Source organism: Bactrocera dorsalis, chromosome 1, assembly GCF_023373825.1.
Source record: "Bactrocera dorsalis isolate Fly_Bdor chromosome 1, ASM2337382v1, whole genome shotgun sequence".
NCBI lineage: Eukaryota > Metazoa > Arthropoda > Insecta > Diptera > Tephritidae > Bactrocera > Bactrocera dorsalis.
Window position 1 is genome coordinate 39899642 of NC_064303.1, and position 12187 is coordinate 39911828.

The window sequence follows — 12187 nt, forward strand, 5'->3', positions numbered from 1 at the left end:
CTTTTATATTTCTTAAATTCTTCTTCTTTACTGTCGTAGAAACCACTTACGCGGTTATAACCGAGCTAACAACAGCGCGCCAGTCGTTTCTTCTTTTCGCTACGTGCCGCCGATAGGAGAAGCCAGGTCCTTTTCCACCTGGTCTTTCCTACAGAGTGGAGGTCTTTCTCTTCCTCTGCTTCCCCCAGCGGGTATTGTGTCGAATACTTTCAGAGCTGAAGTATTTTCGTTCATGCGGACGACTGACTTGGCCAACGAAGCCGATGTCTCTTAATTTGCTAAACTATGTCAATATCGTCATATATTTCATACAGCTTATCGTTCCATTGAATGCGATATTCGCCATGGCCAACGCGCAAACGACCATAAATCTTTCGCAGAACTTTTCTCTCGAAAACTTGCAACGTCGACTCATCAGATGTTTTAGCGTTTTAAAAAAGGGTTGAATTGAGTGTTGAGACCTCAAATTGTTGGCCTTTAATTAAGATTGATCTTTCATTCCCATTCTTTATAAATTTTGCATTTTTTTTTACTTTCGTCCTAATACTCGTATGCACATTTTCGCAGTGTCCAACTAAAATACAAACTCTAACGTTATGCCATCATGGAAATTTATTGCTTTTTATATGTTTATACTCTATAACACAGTTGCTATAAAAAGATACACATTTTGTGGGAACACACGAAATTGTTATGCCTTCGTACGTACACTTTTGCTTTTGCAGTAGACCATTTGTTTCCCTTCCATCGCTTTTCGAACGTTTTGCACGTTTTTAAATGGTTCACGTTATTTCGTTGCATTACCCATTTGCGAAACGTGCTTTCAGAAATTAAACGAATCTATGTATCAACTATATATAGTTATTTACATAGTATTATAGTTTTGTTCACCTAACTGTTTTATGTATCACCTAAAGCTAAGCGAGACAGATATAGGTTTATACTTTTGACGACACGAGTTGAAATCCGGATGACTGTTCGTCCGTCCGTCCCTGTGTGAAAAAAATCAATATTTAATTAGGGCTTTATTGCAGTCGGGGTAGAAATTGGACGATATGCGTAACCCCGCCCATTTTAGTTAAAACCATACATCTCTGGATCCGATTGAAAGGTTTCATCTAAATTTAGTATGTGTTATTCCTCTCACATTTTTATGCCATAATGCGAAAATGAGTGAAATAAATTGATATATACATTTATAAACATTCTTTTTTTTAGGTAGACTTTATTGTACGACACACCTGCTGCTCCGTTAACTGGAGTTTGAACGAGCGATGAGCACCACTGCAAACATAATAACAACATTGCCGTCGGCATTGGGGGGTGGGGGTTTAAGGTTTTAAATTTTTTTATTATTCTCAGAAACTTTTTTTATTTTTATTGAAAAAATTCCAAATTTCAAATCACTAGGTTTAATCGTCTAATTGAGATAATCAAACATTGTCGCAGAAATTTTTAAAGTTTATAAAGTGAACTTTCTGAATATGTGATGGTTATTTTTGAGAAATGAAAATTAGTTGGTGAAATTTTAGTTTGAATGAAAAAACGAAAACTCCTATGTTAAGTGTATGGGAACCTAAAAGAAAAATAGCTACAGCGCCTGGCTTGAGGGAGGATATTTTGTTTGTCAATCACTAATATTTGAGGGGGTAAGAGTTGAAAAAACAATTAAAAAAAATTTTTTGAAGCACCCTAATATGTATATATTATCCTGAAATTACCTGCAAACTTAAAATTTCGCTTGACTTGAAAATATATTTAAACATTTCGAACGAACACCTTAACAGCATACATCCGTTGTTGATAACAAAAAGACATGTATTAGTTACCCAACTGGATGTCTTTTATAAAATAGTAGTGAGTTCGAAAAATAAAGCAATAGAAAGCTGTAAAGTGCTCGATCTCAGTTACGATTTGTCAGTATCTTGCGAAGAAATGCTTTAATGGCATGATAAATTATTCACGTTTTTGGAGCATCATTTTGATAGAATCCGGGTATGAACCACAATTGCCATATGTATATGTATGTATGTAGGTAATTACGGATGTGTTTGGTGGCGTCTTCTTTTCGTTTTTTGTTTTACTATTTTCTTCTATATACAACGAGATTTCTATTTTTGCTTACTGGATTAGTAATCACTAGAATTAACTTTGAGTTGACGCACGAAATGTGTAATAGTGGTATTTAAGTTTGTATTTATTTCAAGCTAAGGATGCTTACGTTGACACTGTAGGAATGATGCTGGTCTAAATTAAAAGAGCAAAATGATATTGGAAACACTTTGCATAAATCATTCTTATTACAAAATCCATATTCTCTGAATATTAATTTGGAAACCCACTCTATAGCTATATTTGGAAGATTAAAATTTCTTTTATTGTATCACTTAATTTTTATATTCTTACAACCAATTGCTACAGAGTATTATAGTATTGTTCATTTAACGGGTTGAATCGGACCAATACTTCCCTTAGCCCCCACATCCTAACATAAAGATTTTTGAACTTCCGGGTGACTTTGTACCGTAAATTTCGACCTATATGTGAGTTATCCCAATGAAACAAGAGAGCGTGGTTTTCTCATAACTGTGTATCTTTGTGCCTAAAATAGATCAATTAGAACGAAAACTTGGCCTTGCACCTATATAACTTTTAGCAGGAATGATGGGTTTAATACCTTAAAGTATTACCCTGGCTTTGATTCTTGCTAGTTGCAAGTATAAAATGTTCGGTTACACCCAAACTTAGCCTTTCCTTACATGGTAAATACTCTATTTTTTGTGAAGGGTATTATAGCTTCAGAGTAATTGAAGTTAATGATTTTTTATTAGTTTTGTTTGGCTTTGAAATATAATTTTAGAAAATTTATCTAAATGCGAAATATTTTAATACTTTCTTTATTAGTAAGTCAATTACATGTAATTCATCACATGATTGAGTGAAATGTAAGACATTTTTCTTATACTTTGAAATCTCTTACGAACACGTTTAATGAAAAAGGAAAACATGTTAAACCCATTTTACTTTGTTTCATGAAGCAGCATTACATTAATTTCTGTTTACTGCAATTTAAATTTCCTGCTGCCATAAAAGATGCATGTCAAGGTCGCTGAGCACTTGTATCCCATAGAAACCCTGGAAATGTTATTATATGTATATTTGTATGGGGATGTTAATATTCTCAGCAAAATAAATTTCTTTTAATTAAAGTTAGTAACCAACGAATTGTAAGTTAATACCTTTTCGAAAGCCTCGCTCAAGTGATATTCAAGTGAGTGAGAAATCCAACCCTCATGAAGCAAAATTTTCTACGCTTACACCAATACAAAGGCATTCCGAATTTACACGCAGAAGTGGTAATATGTGGAATAGTGAAAAAACAATATTTATTTATTGGTATGTGTAAGTTACTACAAGTTACTGCAGTTATTCAAAAGAGTAAGTTAAAACACATAAAATCTCATTTTATGAATAAAATTTCCTTAATATCTTTGGATGTGTTGACCAGTAAAAGTATTGTTACTATTAATTATTTTTATTTTTAATAAAACTGCCGTAAACCAACAAATTTCAAATGATTCAAACGGTTGCGAACAAACGTAATAATCCAAGGGAACCAAATCAAAAATAAATAAACTTCGTTGATAAACTCTTTCAGTGACAAAAACTTTTCATATATTTTCTTTTCATGCACAAGTGTACACTACTATAAGTTAAAACATTTTGTGAATCTTATATTGAGATAACTCAAACATTAGTCCATATATCCAGCATAAGGCCACCTGGAATTTCGAAAATCTTTATATAAGGTACTAGCTGACCCGGCAGACTTCGTACTGCCTCAATCGATAAATAAAAGACCTGAACCTTTGTATAAATTAATTTTAAAACAAACAAAACTTGTTGACTAAAAAAGCATGTTTTTAATGAAGTATTAATATTATTTTAGACACATTATGTTGCTTACTTAAAAAACAGAGTTTCCCTGACGTACTGGCTTTTTATAAAGCTTAAATTTGATATTAACAGACACACACTGTTATGGTACAGTTTGTTAATCAATTTAAAGCTTTCTCATAAACTATATTTATTGTTTTGCTTTGTGGTGCGTAAATAAACAAGGAAGACAGTTTTCCGACGCGCGAACACCCGACGTCTATGCGTGAAACAGGGAAACTCCAAGTTGATTCCGCAACTATCTAAAGACGACCGTTTAAAATCGAATGGTAAATCCGTTGGTATCATCGGTATTCGCGGTATCAAGACATCCTCTCTTTTGTATTTTCCTTTTATGATTGTTCCCTCAACAATGTTATTCATCAGCTTTTTCACAGCCAGTCTTGTTCCATTGCATAGTGGAGGTTGATTAATGTTACGCAGCATGATGACAACTGATCCTACTTTTAACTGCAAATTGTGAGGTGGTAATCCAGCCAATTACAGTGAATTTAAAAACTCCGTGGGATAGTTGACTACCTAGTTCATAACGGTGTCGACTGATTTGAAGGAAAGCAACTGTCCTGTAAAAAAATTCTGAATAGTCGAATTGAGATCCGCGACCTCTTCATTTTTCGCTGCCAATATTACTCGTTCACCATACCGATAATGGTTATTGAACCTTTGCGTTATATCTGGGAAAACACGCTGAATAAGCTCCACTTTTGAATCTGTGATGTGACAGAAATCTGTGGGTAATATGATGAATCCGGTCGAGGGGTCCATTGCAACTTTATTATTTTCAATTTCTAACAACTGCTTCGCAAACATATTTGCAGTTTCATCATGTTGCAAAAATACTTGCATGTTAGTTGTTAATTGGAGTGTCTTTACGTACTGTCACAAATTCGATGAACTGGGCATGCATTTACTTCATCAGCAACATTTGATCGGCGAATAACTGGAGGAGTTTGACGAAAATCACCAGACAACAGAATCATGGCTTCACCAAAAATATTTTGGTTGTCGAGAATATCTTTCAATGTTCTATCCAGTGCCTCCAGTGACCTCTTATGGGCCATTGTGCATTCATCCAAACAACTAATTTGCATACCTGTAGGATCTTGGCCCTTGCGCTATTTTTGACGATGTTGCAAATTGGTGTTTCGGTGATTTGCATGTTTAATGGTAATTTCAAGGCAGAATGCGCAGTTCGCTCGCCTCTAGCAGAATCGCAGCTATTTCAGATGAAGCCAACGCTAAAGCAACATCATTTCGCGATCTGATCCTCGCCAAAAGCAATGATATGAAGAAAATTTTTCCGATTCCTCCGGAAGCATCAAGGAAATAAATTCCACCAAATACACTGTTCACAACTTTTATCAAAGTATCTTACGCAATTCTTTGTTGTTGATTTCATTGTGGAACATATATACGAACTGTTTCGGCCAATGCTTCAATGTCGTACGGTTGTTCCCTTTGCAACTTGTGGTTTAATGCATCGTGCATATGACGATTCGGTGCTGTCATTCCCAAACACGACAATACTTTATTTACTATCAATAAACACATATCTTCTATCATGATCAATGTCTCATTGTAAATTTCTTCAGTCATTTGTAATGTAGGCGCACACGATGCAAAACATCCTCAGACATGTCATCTCTATACTTTACCCACAATATTTTGGATTCGAGGGGAAACATGTCCATATGATATTCGCAAGCAATGTACGAATTTGATGCGGCGATGAAAATATTACAGAATCCTTGAGCGTATCATCCCAGTGCGAACCATTTCAAGCAAATGTAATAGTTGGCATGCCTCACGGTAAGTCTCACACAGCTGTCCATTAACTGTTCTCAGTTGTTTGAACGATGTCGGACCACGAAAATTCACCAACAACAATCGCAAATAATAACATTCATCGTTATTTGGATGTATTGTGTAGATGCGATCCAGAGCGTCTGAAGCAAATACACTTAAATGCCCTTCAACTGATGTTCCTTTTTTCCGACGCTGAAACGATTTCGATGATGCATTTCGTATGTAATAGCGTGGCATGTCAGCATACAGCAAAGTGCGAGCAAAATGAGACTGTGAAGAAACTTGTTAATGTTGTCAATAGCGGACGTGCCGCTTTGTCTTCCGCGTTCGATTTATTAAAATAAACTCGTGGACCATTTTCTAAATGGACCGCCAACTAGACTACTGTAGGGTATCTTTCGTGGATCGCAAATGAAAATATACGCCAAATTGCTTCGTTGCTACTTACATAGCGCCCCATCTGGTACTGTGATATATAATTTGCATTGGTAACAGCGAAGACAGCCATATCGCTGCCTTTGCTAACATATTTACATATGTACTTTATCAACTTTACAGAGTTACAATATTCCACATTGATGTGATTCTCAAAAGCTTTGGACAATATTGGCGAGTATGGCCCAATCCAACGATTGTCTTCATCAACATTTTGTTCTTTTACCTTCACAACTACCGATCGCTCATTGTCGTCAACTGATCGCCGACGATACAATGGGTATCCACCATTTCCCGTTATGGTTTCAGCAAGTAGGTCTCTTGGATATCACTTGGAACCCTTGCCGTCGACCATACAGGGTGAATTATAGTTGAAAAGTCCGCAAAGTCCATGTATCATGTGTTTGATAACTACTGCATGCAATTTTGGATAAATTGTTTCATCTGAAATTTCAGCTGAAATTATGGAATCAATCTCATCTGGACTTATTTTGCCCACTAATTAGAGTAAAATGTGCGCATGTGGCAATCCACGCTTTTGCCATTCTACAGGGTATATCCAACAGTGGTAACCATCCAACAATAGATTCGGCCATACACACAATGCTTTATTAAGAAATTCATGAGAGATTTTAATTTTTGTTTAAAAACTCTGGCAATTATGTCATGTCTAACAACTGGTTTTTGACTATGTGGCAATTCCCTCATTCGAACCAATTTGGGTTACATGTGAATGTAACAAATAAGTCTGGGCGGCCATAATGCCTAACATATGACATAGAATCCTGAGGATAATCGTGCATGTGGCGTGGGCTTCCTATATAAGTGGCTGGCAAAATTTTCATTCTTCCTACATTATTCACATTGCCATCGGCATTTATAGCGTCGCGGATATGAATGTATTCCTCTAATCGTAGCTGTCGTTGGTTCAAACTCGTTGACATATCAAAATATGATTTATTTCACCTTGACGCATCATGAGTCCGCATGAATAGAAATTCATAGCACTCACTTTTTTGTTGGTTTCAGCACCTGCAATCAAAAATGATAAATGTTACTTAGATGAATTGAATTTAAAAATATTATTTAATTCTACTCAATTCATTTACCTGTTTTCTTAGGTTTTTCTTCACTGTTGGATTGTGAGCACAACGATTATTAACTTACGCATCTGAATTGGATGGGAATGAATGAGGATGGAGTCATGTGTAGAAGTTCACGCAAGTGAGGAAAGTTCTCTGATTGCCATTCACTTGGGAGTGGCCAGAAACGATTCTTCAAATCAAACGAAATAAGGACTATGATTTGAGGGCATGCACCTGGAATGTCCGGTCCCTTAATTGGGAAGGTGCCGCTGCCCAGCTGGTAGATGTCCTCGTAAAGATAAAGGCTGACATCACCGCCGTCCAAGAAATGCGATGGACGGGACAAGGACAGAGACGAGTAGGTCCTTGTGACATTTACTACAGTGGCCATATAAAGGAGCGCAAGTTTGGTGTTGGATTCGTGGTGGGAGAGAGACTCCGTCGCCGAGTACTATCATTCACTCCGGAGAATGAACGTCTAGCCACAATCCGCATCAAAGCGAGGTTCTTCAACATATCGCTTATTTGCGCCCACGCCCCGACGGAAGAGAAGGACGATGTGACCAAAGATGCTTTTTATGAGTGCTTGGAGCGCACTTATGAGAGATGCCCCCGCCACGATGTCAAAATCGTGCTTGGCGACTTCAACGCCAGGGTGGGCAAAGAAGGTATCTTTGGCACTACGGTCGGTAAATTCAGCCTCCACGAGGAAACATCCCCAAATGGGTTGAGGCTGATCGACTTCGCCGGGGCCCGAAATATGGTTATCTGTAGTACTAGATTCCAGCATAAGAAAATACATCAAGCTACCTGGCTGTCTCCAGATCGAAAAACCACCAACCAGATCGATCATGTTGTGATAGACGGAAGACACGTCTCCAGTGTTTTAGATGTGCGTGTGCTCCGAGGTCCTAACATCGACTCGGACCACTATCTTGTTGCAGCCAAGATTCGCACCCGCCTCTGTGCAGCAAAAAACGCACGCCAACAAACACAAGGAAGGTTCGACGTCGAGAAGCTGCAATCACAACAGACAGCCGAACGATTTTCTACTCGGCTTGCACTCCTGCTCTCTGAGAGCACTCGTCAACAACTCGGTATAAGGGAACTGTGGGACGGCATTTCAAACTCCTTACGTACAGCTGCAACCGAAACCATTGGTTTTCGGAAAGTGCAAAAGAACAGCTGGTACGACGAGGAGTGCCGTGTCGCAGCGGAGAGAAAACAGGCTGCCTACCTCGCAACGTTACGATCGACCACAACACGTGCGGTATGGGATAGATACCGAGAGTTGAAGAGGGAAGCGAGACGCATTTGCAGACAGAAGAAGAAAGAGGCCGAAATGCGTGAGTACGAACAGCTGGATAAGCTGGCCGACAGGGGTAATGCTCGAAAATTCTACGAAAAGATGCGGCGGCTTACAGAAGGTTTCAAGACCGGAGCATACTCCTGTAGAACCCCCCAAGGTGATCTAGTTATCGATGCCCATAGCATACTTAAATTATGGAGGGAACACTTCTCCAACCTGCTGAATGGCAGTGATAGCACAACACCGGGAGAAGGCGAACCCGATTCCCCAATCGATGACGATGGAGCAGACGTTCCATTGCCCGGCCATGACGAAGTTCGAATAGCAGTTGCCCGCCTGAAGAACAACAAAGCGGCAGGGGCCGACGGATTGCCGAGCTATTCAAACACGGCGGCGAAGAACTGATGCATCATGCATCAGCTTCTTTGCAAAATATGGTCGGATGAGAGCATGCCCAACGATTGGAATTTAAGTGTGCTATGCCCAATCCATAAAAAAGGAGACCCCACAATCTGCGCCAACTACCGTGGGATTAGCCTCCTCAACATCGCATATAAGGTTCTGTCGAGCGTATTGTGTGAAAGATTAAAGCCCACTGCCAACAAGCTGATTGGACCTTATCAGTGTGGCTTCAGACCTGGTAAATCAACAACCGACCAGATATTCACCATGCGCCAAATCTTGGAAAAGACCCGTGAAAGGAGAATCGACACTCACCACCTATTCGTCGATTTCAAAGCTGCTTTCGACAGCACGAAAAGGAGCTGCCTTTATGCCGCGATGTCTGAATTTGGTATCCCCGCAAAACTAATACGGCTGTGTAAACTGACGTTGAGCAACACGAAAAGCTCCGTCAGGATCGGGAAGGACCTCTCCGAGCCGTTCGATACCAAACGAGGTTTCAGACAAGGTGATTCCCTATCGTGCGACTTTTTCAATCTGCTGCTGGAGAAAATTATTAGAGCTGCAGAACTGAATCGAGCAGGTACAATCTTTTATAAGAGTGTACAGCTGCTGGCGTATGCCGATGATATTGATATCATCGTTCTCAACACCCGCGGCGTTAGTTCTGCTTTCTTCAGACTGAACAAGGAAGCAACGCAAATGGGTCTGGCAGTGAACGAGGGCAAGACGAAATATCTCCTGTCATCAAACAAACAGTCGTCGCACTCGCGACTTGGCACTCACGTCACTGTTGACAGTCATAACTTTGAAGTTGTAGATAATTTCGTCTATCTTGGAACCAGCATTAACACCACCAACAATGTCAGCCTAGAAATCCAACGCAGGATTACTCTTGCCAACAGGTGCTACTTCGGACTGAGTAGGCAATTGAAAAGTAAAGTCCTCTCTCGACGAACAAAAACCAAACTCTATAAGTCGTCCATAATTCCCGTCCTGCTATATGGTGCAGATGCTTGGACGATGACAACAACCGATGAGTCGACGTTGCGAGTTTTCGGGAGAAAAGTTCTGCGGAAGATTTATGGTCCTTTGCGCGTTGGCCACGGCGAATACCACATCCGATGGAACGATGAGCTGTACGAGATATACGACGACATCGACATAGTTCAGCGAATTAAAAGACAGCGGCTACGCTGGCTAGGTCATGTTGTCCGGATGGATGAAAACACTCCAGCTCTGAAAGTATTCGACGCAGTACCCGCCGCGGGAAGCAGAGGAAGAGGAAGACCTCCACTCCGTTGGAAGGACCAAGTGGAAAAGGACCTGGCTTCGCTTGGAATATCCAATTGGCGCCACGTAGCGAAGAGAAGAAACGACTGGCGCGCTATTGTTGACTCGGCTATCATCGCGTAAGCGGTGTCTACGCCAGTAAAGAAGAAGATCTGAATTGCCCATAAAATAAAATAAATTTGTTAAAATTTATGATCTACATCAGGTAATGGTAACATTGCCCCCAGTAAGTGGTAAATTTGTCCTTGACATGAAATTGTCCTGTATGATATGTGTAGCGCTAAATGATGTCATCTGGAAACAGTTGTTATATTTCTAAATATTGGCCAAGAAGTGCTTAGAATCATTTCCAATCCCAAAAACTAAAGAGCATAAAGGATGTGGTGGTGAGACCAATTGTGGCAGTTTTACTTTGTCTCCAGCACAACATAATCCTGTAGATTCACCAGTGTATTTTAACGCTTTACAATATTTATAAATTATTTTCATTTCCCCAATCGTTACCGATTTGTGGGCACACCAATCAATTGCCGGATCATAGTGGAATGCAGCTCGTTCAAGAACGAACTCGTTGCACTCATAGAATATCGTAACCATGATCGATCGTAACACAATATCGTTAATCGTAATACTTCTTCTGTGTTATGAAATTTTTATTTATTATTATTATTTTTTTTTTTTTGCGTTTATTGGCTTGGTTACTAAGACCTTTAAGCCATAAATCTCCGTGTTCTGAAGAGCGACAGAATCGATTTTTTTTCAGCTTTTAAACTTTCCCTAGACCACCACGAACATTTCAAGACTAAGATAAGATAAATCCGTTCTCGTTCGTATGTATATAAGTGGCTGGCAAAATTGTCATTCTTCCTACATTCGATTTTTTCTTTTTTTTTCCTTTCAGCCGTTTTATTTGGAGTGTCTTTACGTACTGCTACAAATTCGATGATTTTAGACATGCATTTATTTTATCAGCAACAGTTGATCGGGGAATAACTGGAGGAGTTTGACGAAAATCACCTGACAACATAATCATGGCCCCACCAAAAATATTTTGGTTGTCACGAAGATCTTTCAATTTTCTGTTCAGTGCCTCCAGTGATCTCATAGGGCCATTGTGCATTCCATTCATCCCAAACAATTAATTTGCATACCGGTAGAATCTTGGCCATTTAGCTAAAATTAAGTTTCTCGAAGCCGACCAAATTTATTGAAAATCAGTACTACCAATAATTTATTACATTTTGTGACTATGCAATTTGGTCGCGTTCGCGATTCACTTTTGTTTTGTTTCGGAACGCGGCATTAGCGCACGTGAAGACTATTTTGATAGATATGATTGAATTTGAACTTTGTGCAGCGGTTATAAATTGCAAATTGACCCTTTAACGTTATGAACACACCTTAATTGCTTAGGCAACAGTGAGTGATTATAATTTAATATGGACTTTATTGGATAGCAATAAACTTCAAATTGACTTTACATTTTATTTAGAAAACGTTTGTATGGGAAATAAAAAAGGGCTGTTTTTAGGGTTTTCCCGGAGCCTTCCTTTAAACTTTCCCTAGACCTCCAAATCCGTTCAGCTGTTCTCGAGTTATATATATATATATATAGATATAATAAGCTAAACAAGTAAAATCCATATAACTCGCTTATTTGGACAGTATCAAACAAGGTACAGACGATAAAGAGAAAGCAAACAGAAGTATAGTAAAAGACTTTCAAAAATTAAATAAAGTAACCATCTGATAACGATATCCTATCTAGGATATAAAAATGATGCTACAGAATTTAGATAACACAAATTACTTCATCACTCTTGACTTAGAATCAGGATTTCACTAAATCATGATCAAGGGACAAGACAGCCTTCTCAATAAATAGTGCGTAATACGAATT